The sequence below is a fragment of the Quercus robur genome, chromosome 9, assembly GCF_932294415.1.
Source record: "Quercus robur chromosome 9, dhQueRobu3.1, whole genome shotgun sequence".
NCBI classification, from domain to species: Eukaryota; Viridiplantae; Streptophyta; class Magnoliopsida; order Fagales; family Fagaceae; genus Quercus; species Quercus robur.
The window spans coordinates 11,005,412-11,015,848 of record NC_065542.1 but is presented as its reverse complement, the minus strand read 5'-3'; the positions used below and the strand labels follow the sequence as shown (position 1 = coordinate 11,015,848).

Genomic DNA, 10,437 nt, shown 5'->3' with positions numbered 1-10,437 from the left:
CTTCTTCAAATTAAAGACATTTAGTTTAGCTCTACATCATCTTCTCTTTTTCTTCAGATTAAAGATATTTACTGTCAGAGGCTTCAACAAATTTTCAGGTTCTATCTTTTGCAAGTTCCTCTTTGTTTTATTTTCTTTTGTTTATGATTCACTTTCTTTAAGTTCTACTTTTTTTTTTTCTTATATGTATCACGTTAACTCTTTTTTTTTTTTTCCCTTCTTCTTTATTTTAAAATGTAATTTTGAAATAAATGGTTCCTTCATATACTCCACCATTGTACTTCTTAATGAATTGTCATTTCATGCTGTAGGTATTGTGATCCAAAGACAGGGCTGTCTTATGCTACAAAAGAAGTATTCAAAATTATTCTCCAACAGTTAAACAGTATGACTTCCCTTACCTCTTTTAATAGCCTTTGTTTACATTTTAAGAAATTATAACCATGATCACCTCATGAATAGATAGTGAGTTTTTTTTTTTAAAAATAAGGTCAACAATGTCCATCACTCTCTTATTAGGTTTTTAATTTTATTATTTCTTTTAAAAAAAAAAGGTTTTTCATTTTATCAAAAGGTTAATCACAATCATCTACACGTCTATCACTACTAAACAGCTACTAAATTTTTTTATTTAGAATGAAATTTTTTTTTTTAATTTGTGTAACTTTTATGTATATCTAAATTATCCAATTAAAGTTGTCTACATCTCAAAAAAAAAAAAAAAAGGTTATCCATCTCAAATTTATGGGCCCACATGCATTTGGTCATCAGGTGGGTTCAAGAAAAAAGAAAAAATCGTCAATACCAACTTGCATGTTATTAAAGAGAAGTTGAAAATTTTAAATTTCATAGTAAAGTAGTTTCTTAGGAGTAAAACATGGGAGAGTGGAATGCAAACAATTTGTTAGGAGTAAAATGTGGGAGTGGAATTCAAACGTGTTAAGGTTTTTTTTTTTTTTTTTTTTTTTTTAATTTGGAAAAAAAAAGGGTCGGCTAGAGTTTTTTTTTTTTTTTTTTTTTTTATACAAAAGTGGGATTTTTTTTTTTTCAAAATAAAAACATGGTAGATAATTTTTTGTTAAAAAAAATTATAACCATAAAAAAAAAAAAACGTTTATGATTATTGACTCATACGTGGTATTGATGATTATCACCACCAACATTTTCAGATAACTACTATTTTATTCAAATGTTTGCTTTATTCTTTTTTTTTTCTTTTTTTTTGGGAGAAGAATTTTCTATTTCTATTTGAATTCAAATATTTCAAACACAAACTCTAACAAAGGTTAACAACATATACCTTCAAACGTTGGTTGGTTAATTAAAGTTTTTTTTTTTTTTTTTTTAACGTGCATGTTATTAAAGAGAAGTTGAAAATTTTAAATTTCATAGGAAAGTAGTTTCTTAGGAGTAAAACATGGGAGAGTGGAATGCAAACAATTTGTTAGGAGTAAAATGTGGGAGTGGAATTCAAACGTGTTAAGGTTTTTTTTTTTTTTTTTTTTTTTTTAATTTGGAAAAAAAAGGGTCGGCTAGAGTTTTTTTATTTATTTTTTTTTACAAAAGTGGGATTTTTTTTTTCAAAATAAAAACGTGGTAGTTAATTTTTTGTTAAAAAAAATTATAACCATAAAAAAAAAACGTTTATGATTATTGACTCATACGTGGTATTGATGATTATCACCACCAACATTTTTCGGATAACTACTATTTTATTCAAATGTTTGCTTTATTCTATTTTTTTTTTTTTTTTTTTTGGGAGAAGAATTTTCTATTTCTATTTGAATTCAAATATTTCAAACACAAACTCTAACAAACTTAAGCTATTATCTTTAACAACATATACCTTCAAACGTTGGTTGGTTAATTAAAGTTTTTTTTAAAAAAAAAAAAAAATACTTGGTTTAACCCTAACTCTTTTATCTCTCTCAGGTTCACGTACGCACAAACTTTTTGGATTGCATTGAAGAGTCATTGGAATGGAATATTAGATAAGTTTGGGTGAGAGACTTTACAAGAATTATTATATGTATTAAACCTCAAGGGCACTTTATTTTTCAGCATTTTCAGTGTGTGTGTATCTATACTACTATTTAAGGGGCTTCCCCTGTTTGGATTCCACATTTTTCATGCCTAAGATACCCTCATCATACCCACTTACAAGTTTTCAACCACCGAGGATAGATATGTAAATTAAAACACCTACACTTTAAAACCACAAACTCACGTACGCTTTACAGTTTCTATCTCACTTTCTCTCTCTCATTCTTCTTCAAATTAAAGACATTTAGTTTAGCTCTACATCATCTTCTCTTTTTCTTCAGATTAAAGATATTTACTGTCAAAGGCTTCAACAAATTTTCAGGTTCTATCTTTTGCAAGTTCCTCTTTGTTTTATTTTCTTTTGTTTATGATTCACTTTCTTTAAGTTCTACTTTTTTTTTTTTCTTATATGTATCACGTTAACTCTTTTTTTTTTTTTTTTTTCCCTTCTTCTTTATTTTAAAATGTAATTTTGAAATAAATGGTTCCTTCATATACTCCACCATTGTACTTCTTAATGAATTGTCATTTCATGCTGTAGGTATTGTGATCCAAAGACAGGGCTGTCTTATGCTACAAAAGAAGTATTCAAAATCATTCTCCAACAGTTAAACAGTATGACTTCCCTTACTTCTTTTAATAGCCTTTGTTTACATTTTAAGAAATTATAACTGTAGGGTCACGATTCTCAAGCGGCCCAATAATGACGTTGGGCTCGCGCGTGGTGGATCCCTCACAATAAAATTTGTAGAGAGTGGGCTTGAAAGGCTAGCGTTGGGTCACGGGGCGTTAGTACAGGCCACACTTTAGATAAACCTAGACCAGAAAAGGCTTTAGTCTGGATATCCAAGCCCTATAACTTTATAATTTGAGGGATTGGGCTCCTCGGATTATGTCCGAGGAGCACTAATGTTTTTCTCCGGTTACCCGACGGTGTGTTTTCCGTGGTGGTGCGCATATATTGTCTGGGCATTCTCATTCCTGAAGTTTTTTCCCCAGGAAATGAGATGAGGCCCCCCCCCCTTGGTTATCTAACGTTTTCTTTTATACTAGCCTACGTTCGTTGTCCCTCGTCCACGTGTAGGGTCGACCTTTCCAGGACAGATATCTGTCCCATCAATCTAATCCCGAAATTGTTGGAGATGATCAATAAAGCCTAAGAATCCGGCTCTGTTAGGTGCAGTGTCATATCAGTGGAGGGTATTAAGGACAACTTCCCCAAGATATTTTATGATCTTTCTAGTTAGCTTGTATTCCACTCTGATCCATGAGACTTTGGGTCTGCCGAGGACTAAGCTGTCCTCGGCTGTATCTTCGGGCCACTTTGGGCTTCCTATTTTTGGACTTGGGCCCTGGCCTCCTTTAGTTTGGGGCCTGTGGACTCCCCATAAGTGAGCGAGCCGGGCCCCTAAACTATTGGGCCCCACATTAGCCCCTCAAAACCCTGCTGTCTAACGTCATGGTTGGAAAGGTGGGTTTTGATAATATCAAGCCTTCATTGCAGTTCATTTAGTTCAGCCCTTGATCAACGTTGGCGACTCTTCACCTCCCAGAGGAATGTACTGGTCTATGAGCCGTTTTCCTGAATTTGCGTACGTTGCCATTATGACGTTTGGTTATCTGCAGCGTGTCTTTAATACCTTCCCATTTACGAGACCTCCCAGATCTAACGGTTACTGATGGCGTGGGGGAACGAAGCGGCGCATTCTTCTCTGCAGATTTCCCTGGGGATCTGATCGTGGTATATATCCCTTTCTTCGTTCCCTATATAAAGAGAGAAGACAAAAGGCGATTTTCTCATATCTGAATCCCTCAGGCCCTTCTCAGAATTCACTTCCTCCATCTGGTTATTCCCTATCCCTTAATACATCCACCATAGTAGTCAGCCATGAATAAGCCCCTCCTTCCCCAGAAACGCCATGTCCTAACAAAACTTGAGATGGCTCGGTCGGGGCAAGGGTGGCGGAGACTCAAGATTTGCCTCCCAATTCTTTTAGCCAAAATCCGAAGCAGGGACTCGTCACATCTCACCTCCGGTGTGACTGAGTCGAAAACCTCCCTTGTCATCTCCACCCGCTCTCTCATGAGCATACCTAATATGGCTCCAGTATGCTAAGAGTTAGGATTGAGGCAGGGACTAAACGCCCTTGCTTCTTCCTCTCTTTGTTCACTGGCGCCATCCTTTGATTCCCCTTCTCCCTCTTTTGCTCCTTTTTATTTTCTTCATCTCTTCCCTCTTCTTCTCCTCCTTCTTGCTCATGTCCTCCATCTTCTTTTCCCTTTGCCCTCCTCGGCGGCAAGAGCTTGCTGAAGTGCTTCCATGTGTTTCAATTCTTCTTCCTTCTCCTTCTCCTTTTCTATACAAGGTTCTTCTTCCGATAAGAACAGTACTGAGACAGAGATTTCAGAGAGACATTGAAGGCGAGTTTAAAGGACACCTGACGGTTTACTTATCTGTATTACGGATATTATTACTGCTTCGGCAGTTCATTTTTTGTATAGGCTTGTTTAAGCCCTTCCTTGTACGTTGTAATAATTTTTTATATTAATAAAAGTTACTGTTATTCTATTTCGCATGTTCTGTTTATATGTTTTAATAAATTTGCAAGCTCTGCTCGGCACAGTAGTATAGTATTTGAACCAATGACAACTAAGGCCAAAATACTCGTTAATAAAAAGACGCCATAATAACTTTAACAAAATTATTATTCGACATAACAATCCGACCAGTGAGGAACGAGTCTTACCTTAAAATTAGTCGAGATGGGGACTAAGTGTTCGATAAGGCGTAAGAAGTAGTTATCCGAGGACATATCATCCGTAAAACGAACAGTTTCCGTAGGCTATTGAATAGGGGGTCATTTTGCCATCTCAACATACTGGCCTTAACATTTCACAATATTTGAGCCGAGAAAACTTCTCCATCCGAGTAGTTGGTCTCCCAAGAGGCCTGAGTCCGAGGACTTCGCACAGCCTGGGTTTTGTTTAGGGCTTATACTTTTTCTTTTAGGTGCTGGGTTTCTCCATAGGCTTGAGTCCGAGGACCATGCAAGTCCTAGGTTCTGTCCAAGACTTATGAGATATGTTTTTTTTTATATTCCTGGTTTCCCTCTAGGCTTGAGTCCGAGGACCATACAAGTCCTAGGTTCTGTCCAAGACTTATAAGATATCTTTTTTGTACTTGGTTTCCCCATAGGCTTGGGTCCAAGGACCATGCAAGTCCTAGGTTCTGTCCAAGACTTATAAGATATCTTTTTTTTGTACTTGGTTTCCCCATAGGCTTGGGTCTGAGGACGATGCAAGTCCTAGGTTCTGTCCAAGACTCTTTGAGTTCAGATTCTCCCTTTCATCAGGCATTTCCCAAGGCACCGAGCAGGGGTTGTCCTCGGCAACGGCCATTTCTCGGCGTGGGCCACAGCACCTGGGCCTTCACGCAAAGCGGGCCTGGGCCGCGAATTCAATTTCCCCACGAATTAAGAGATATTTCTGCATCCTCTGGCCATGCAGTACTCTCTGACGTCCCAATGATCGAGGTGCGGCTTTACGAGGCTTCTTTAATCTTGTGGTTGCAGTTGGCATTGGAAGTTGAGCCAGAACCATTTTATCTGTAGCGTTCCTTGGGACGCTGCGTGAGTTGACTGCCACCACCTTGTCTTTTCAAATAAATGGGAGGGAGAGAGAGTTGCTTTATATACGCACCAGTCCTTCAGTTTTCTCCCATATCATAAATCCCATATCTGGTGCTATCCTCCCTTAGCACAGCATGTTTAAGGCGAGAGTTGGGAAGAAAGAACCCTCTCCGCCGCAGAAGTACCGTGTCCTCATGAGACTCCAAATGGTAAGGTATGGGCACAGGAAGCATAAGTTCGGGAGAATACTCCATTTCGACCGAGGGGGAAGGGTGTCTCTCCCTCTTTTAGTCAAAATCCGAAGCAGGTTCTGTTCATGCCAGAATTTTGGTATGTCAGAAGAAAGATTTTCCGCCATCAGCGCCTCTGCTTTGCAGCAGGCGAATATTTAGAGAAAGCCCCTCAACTTCCCACTCCCTGTACCTTTCCTTCAGCGGTGTCAGGCCCAAGTTGGGTCTCTTTTGCTGTTTGAGTTGTGGGCATGCGAAAGCATTGAGGAAGAACAAGATCTTGGAGCTGTAGCCAACCTCTCCTCTGATCTACTTTCTCAGCTTTATTTTATTCTCTTGTATCTTCCTTTCTTTTTGGTTATGTAGTGAGCTTTGGCATAAACTTATTCCAGTTTTTTCATTGTACGCTGTACTATTTCTTTGTTTTAATAAAAATGGAACCTTCTTTACTTGTTTTGAATACTGTTCCTTTGACAACGCTACTTCGTGAATGGGTGTGCCCTATGTGTGTGTTTCTTCAAGAATATTTAAGACAAAATAGCTTGAAACATAATCTAACTAACTCCAATTTACCAATACTACCAGGCATTATATCGATAATTCATAGTAAATCAAACTTAGGAAACTAACCGGGATAACATTTGAATACTCTGTGATAAGCGCGTGAATACTATCCGAGGTTGGTAATTTCCAAATAATCCATCCGAGCAGTCGACTGGGAAGCAGGGAACTCCGATTATGCTTCTGTGTACTTGGTTTCCCCATAGGCTTGGGTCCGAGGACCATGCAAGGCCTTGGTTCTGTCCAAAACTTGTAAGAGTTCTTTTTTGTACTTGGTTTCCCCATAGGCTTGGGTCCGAGGACCATGCAAGGCCTTGGTTCTGTCCAAAACTTGTAAGAGTTCTTTTTTGTACTTGGTTTCCCCATAGGCTTGGGTCCGAGGACCATGCAAGGCCTTGGTTCTGTCCAAAACTTGTAAGAGTTTTTTTTTGTACTTGGTTTCCCCATAGGCTTGGGTCCGAGGACCATGCAAGGCCTTGGTTCTGTCCAAAACTTGTAAGATTTCTTGTTTGTACTTGGTTTCCCCATAGGCTTGGGTCCGAGGACCATGCAAGGCCTTGGTTCTGTCCAAAACTTGTAAGATTTCTTGTTTGTACTTGGTTTCCCCATAGGCTTGGGTCCGAGGACCATGCAAGGCCTTGGTTCTGTCCAAAACTTGTAAGAGTTCTTTTTTTGTACTTGGTTTCCCCATAGGCTTGGGTCCGAGGACCATGCAAGGCCTTGGTTCTGTCCAAAACTTGTAAGAGTTATTTTTTGTACTTGGTTTCCCCATAGGCTTGGGTCCGAGGACCATGCAAGGCCTTGGTTCTGTCCAAAACTTGTAAGATTTCTTGTTTGTACTTGGTTTCCCCATAGGCTTGGGTCCGAGGACCATGCAAGGCCTTGGTTCTGTCCAAAACTTGTAAGATTTCTTGTTTGTACTTGGTTTCCCCATAGGCTTGGGTCCGAGGACCATGCAAGGCCTTGGTTCTGTCCAAAACTTGTAAGAGTTCTTTTTTGTACTTGGTTTCCCCATAGGCTTGGGTCCGAGGACCATGCAAGGCCTTGGTTCTGTCCAAAACTTGTAAGAGTTCTTTTTTGTACTTGGTTTCCCCATAGGCTTGGGTCCGAGGACCATGCAAGGCCTTGGTTCTGTCCAAAACTTGTAAGATTTCTTGTTTGTACTTGGTTTCCCCATAGGCTTGGGTCCGAGGACCATGCAAGGCCTTGGTTCTGTCCAAAACTTGTAAGATTTCTTGTTTGTACTTGGTTTCCCCATAGGCTTGGGTCCGAGGACCATGCAAGGCCTTGGTTCTGTCCAAAACTTGTAAGAGTTCTTTTTTGTACTTGGTTTCCCCATAGGCTTGGGTCCGAGGACCATGCAAGGCCTTGGTTCTGTCCAAAACTTGTAAGAGTTCTTTTTTGTACTTGGTTTCCTCATAGGCTTGGGTCCGAGGACCATGCAAGGCCTTGGTTCTGTCCAAAACTTGTAAGAGTTCTTTTTTGTACTTGGTTTCCCCATAGGCTTGGGTCCGAGGACCATGCAAGACCTTGGTTCTGTCCAAAACTTGTAAGATTTCTTGTTATGTAGTTTTTTATTTATACTCATTTATTTTTCGAAAGTTAGCCCCTAGGCCAGGGAGAGGAGAGTTGGCTTGAGGCCGGAAGCCCCTAGAGCTGCCCGCGCCGTTAGCAGTGCAGGGCGTAGCCCCTAGCAGAGGCTTATGGCGGAGCAACAATTGCACGTCGCCGGAGATGGGAAAAACTCGTGAATCTCCGCTTGCTAGAGAGCTGACTCACGCGCCACCCGTGCCAACGCGCAAGCCTTCCCACAGACGGCGCCAATTGTAGGGTCACGATTCTCAAGCGGCCCAATAATGACGTTGGGCTCGCGCGTGGTGGATCCCTCACAATAAAATTTGTAGAGAGTGGGCTTGAAAGGCTAGCGTTGGGTCACGGGGCGTTAGTACAGGCCGGACTTTAGATAAACCTAGACCAGAAAAGGCTTTAGTCTGGATATCCAAGCCCTATAACTTTATAATTTGAGGGATTGGGCTCCTCGGATTATGTCCGAGGAGCACTAATGTTTTTCTCCGGTTACCCGACGGTGTGTTTTACGTGGTGGTGCGCATATATTGTCTGGGCATTCTCATTCCTGAAGTTTTTTCCCCAGGAAATGAGATGAGCGCCCCCCCCCCCCTTCGTTACCTAACGTTTTCTTTTATACTAGCCTACGTTCGTTGTCCCTCGTCCACGTTTAGGGTCGACCTTTCCAGGACAGATATCTGTCCCATCAATCTAATCCCGAAATTGTTGGAGATGATCAATAAAGCCTAAGAATCCGGCTCTGTTAGGTGCAGTGTCATATCAGTGGAGGGTATTAAGGACAACTTCCCCAAGATATTTTATGATCTTTCTAGTTAGCTTGTATTCCACTCTGATCCATGAGACTTTGGGTCTGCCGAGGACTAAGCTGTCCTCGGCTGTATCTTCGGGCCACTTTGGGCTTCCTATTTTTGGACTTGGGCCCTGGCCTCCTTTAGTTTGGGGCCTGTGGACTCCCCATAAGTGAGCGAGCCGGGCCCCTAAACTATTGGGCCCCACAATAACCATGATCACCTCATGAATAGATAGTGAGTTTTTTTTAAAAAAAATAAGGTCAACAATGTCCATCACTCTCTTATTAGGTTTTTAATTTTATTATTTCTTTAAAAAAAAAAAGGTTTTTCATTTTATCAAAAGGTTAATCACAATCATCTACACGTCTATCACTACTAAACAGCTACTAAATTTTTTTATTTAGAATGAATTTTTTTTTTTTTTTAATTTGTGTAACTTTTATGTATATCTAAATTATCCAATTAAAGTTGTCTACATCTCAAAAAAAAAAAAAGGGTTATCCATCTCAAATTTATGGGCCCACATGCATTTGGTCATCAGGTGGGTTCAAGAAAAAAGAAAAAATCGTCAATACCAACGTGCATGTTATTAAAGAGAAGTTGAAAATTTTAAATTTCATAGTAAAATAGTTTCTTAGGAGTAAAACATGGGAGAGTGGAATGCAAACAATTTGTTAGGAGTAAAATGTGGGAGTGGAATTCAAACGTGTTAAGGTTTTTTTTTTTTTTTTATTTGGAAAAAAAAAGGGTCGGCTAGAGTTTTTTTTTTTTTTTTTTTTTTTTTTTTTTTTTTTTTTTTTTTTACAAAAGTGGGATTTTTTTTTTTCAAAATAAAAACGTGGTAGATAATTTTTTGTTAAAAAAAATTATAACCTTAAAAAAAAAAACGTTTATGATTATTGACTCATACGTGGTATTGATGATTATCACCTCCAACATTTTTGGATAACTACTATTTTATTCAAATGTTTGCTTTATTCTTTTTTTTTTTTTTTTTTTTTGGGAGAGGAATTTTCTATTTCTATTTGAATTCAAATATTTCAAACACAAACTCTAACAAAGGTTAACAACATATACCTTCAAACGTTGGTTGGTTAATTAAAGTTTTTTTTTTAAAAAAAAAAAAATACTTGGTTTAACCCTAACTCTTTTATCTCTCTCAGGTTCACGTACGCACAAACTTTTTGGATTGCATTGAGGAGTCATTGGAATGGAATATTAGATAAGTTCGGGTGAGAGACTTTACAAGAATTATTATATGTATTAAGGGTCCGTTTGGATACAGCTGAAAACTGAAAACTGAAACTGAAAACTGAAAAACACTGTAGCGAAATAATTTTTAAATGTGTGAATAGTATCGTGGGACCCATTTTTAATGAAAAAGTTGCTGAAAAGTGAAATTTGTGGGTCCGTGAACAGTACACGATGTGCTGTGATTGGTCCAAAAAAATTTGAAAAGTCAAAGTTTGCGGCTACTGTTCATTGAACAGTGCATGAACAGTAGCCGCAACACCCAAAACGCTCCAAAACGCGTGAAAAAAAAAAAAAAAAAAAAAAACAGACAAGACGCAAACGCAGGGAACTTTCAGCCGAATC

At 38.9% G+C, this 10,437-nt stretch overlaps 1 long non-coding RNA gene across 1 annotated transcript; it reads left to right on the top strand.

Annotated features, from left to right (window-relative positions):
• On the top strand, positions 1-10,107 carry LOC126699368 (uncharacterized). The gene is made up of 3 exons (XR_007646782.1): positions 1-98; positions 2,585-2,658; positions 10,005-10,107. It is a non-coding gene; the product is annotated as an uncharacterized LOC126699368 (long non-coding RNA).
• The last annotated feature ends 330 nt before the right edge of the window (positions 10,108-10,437 follow it).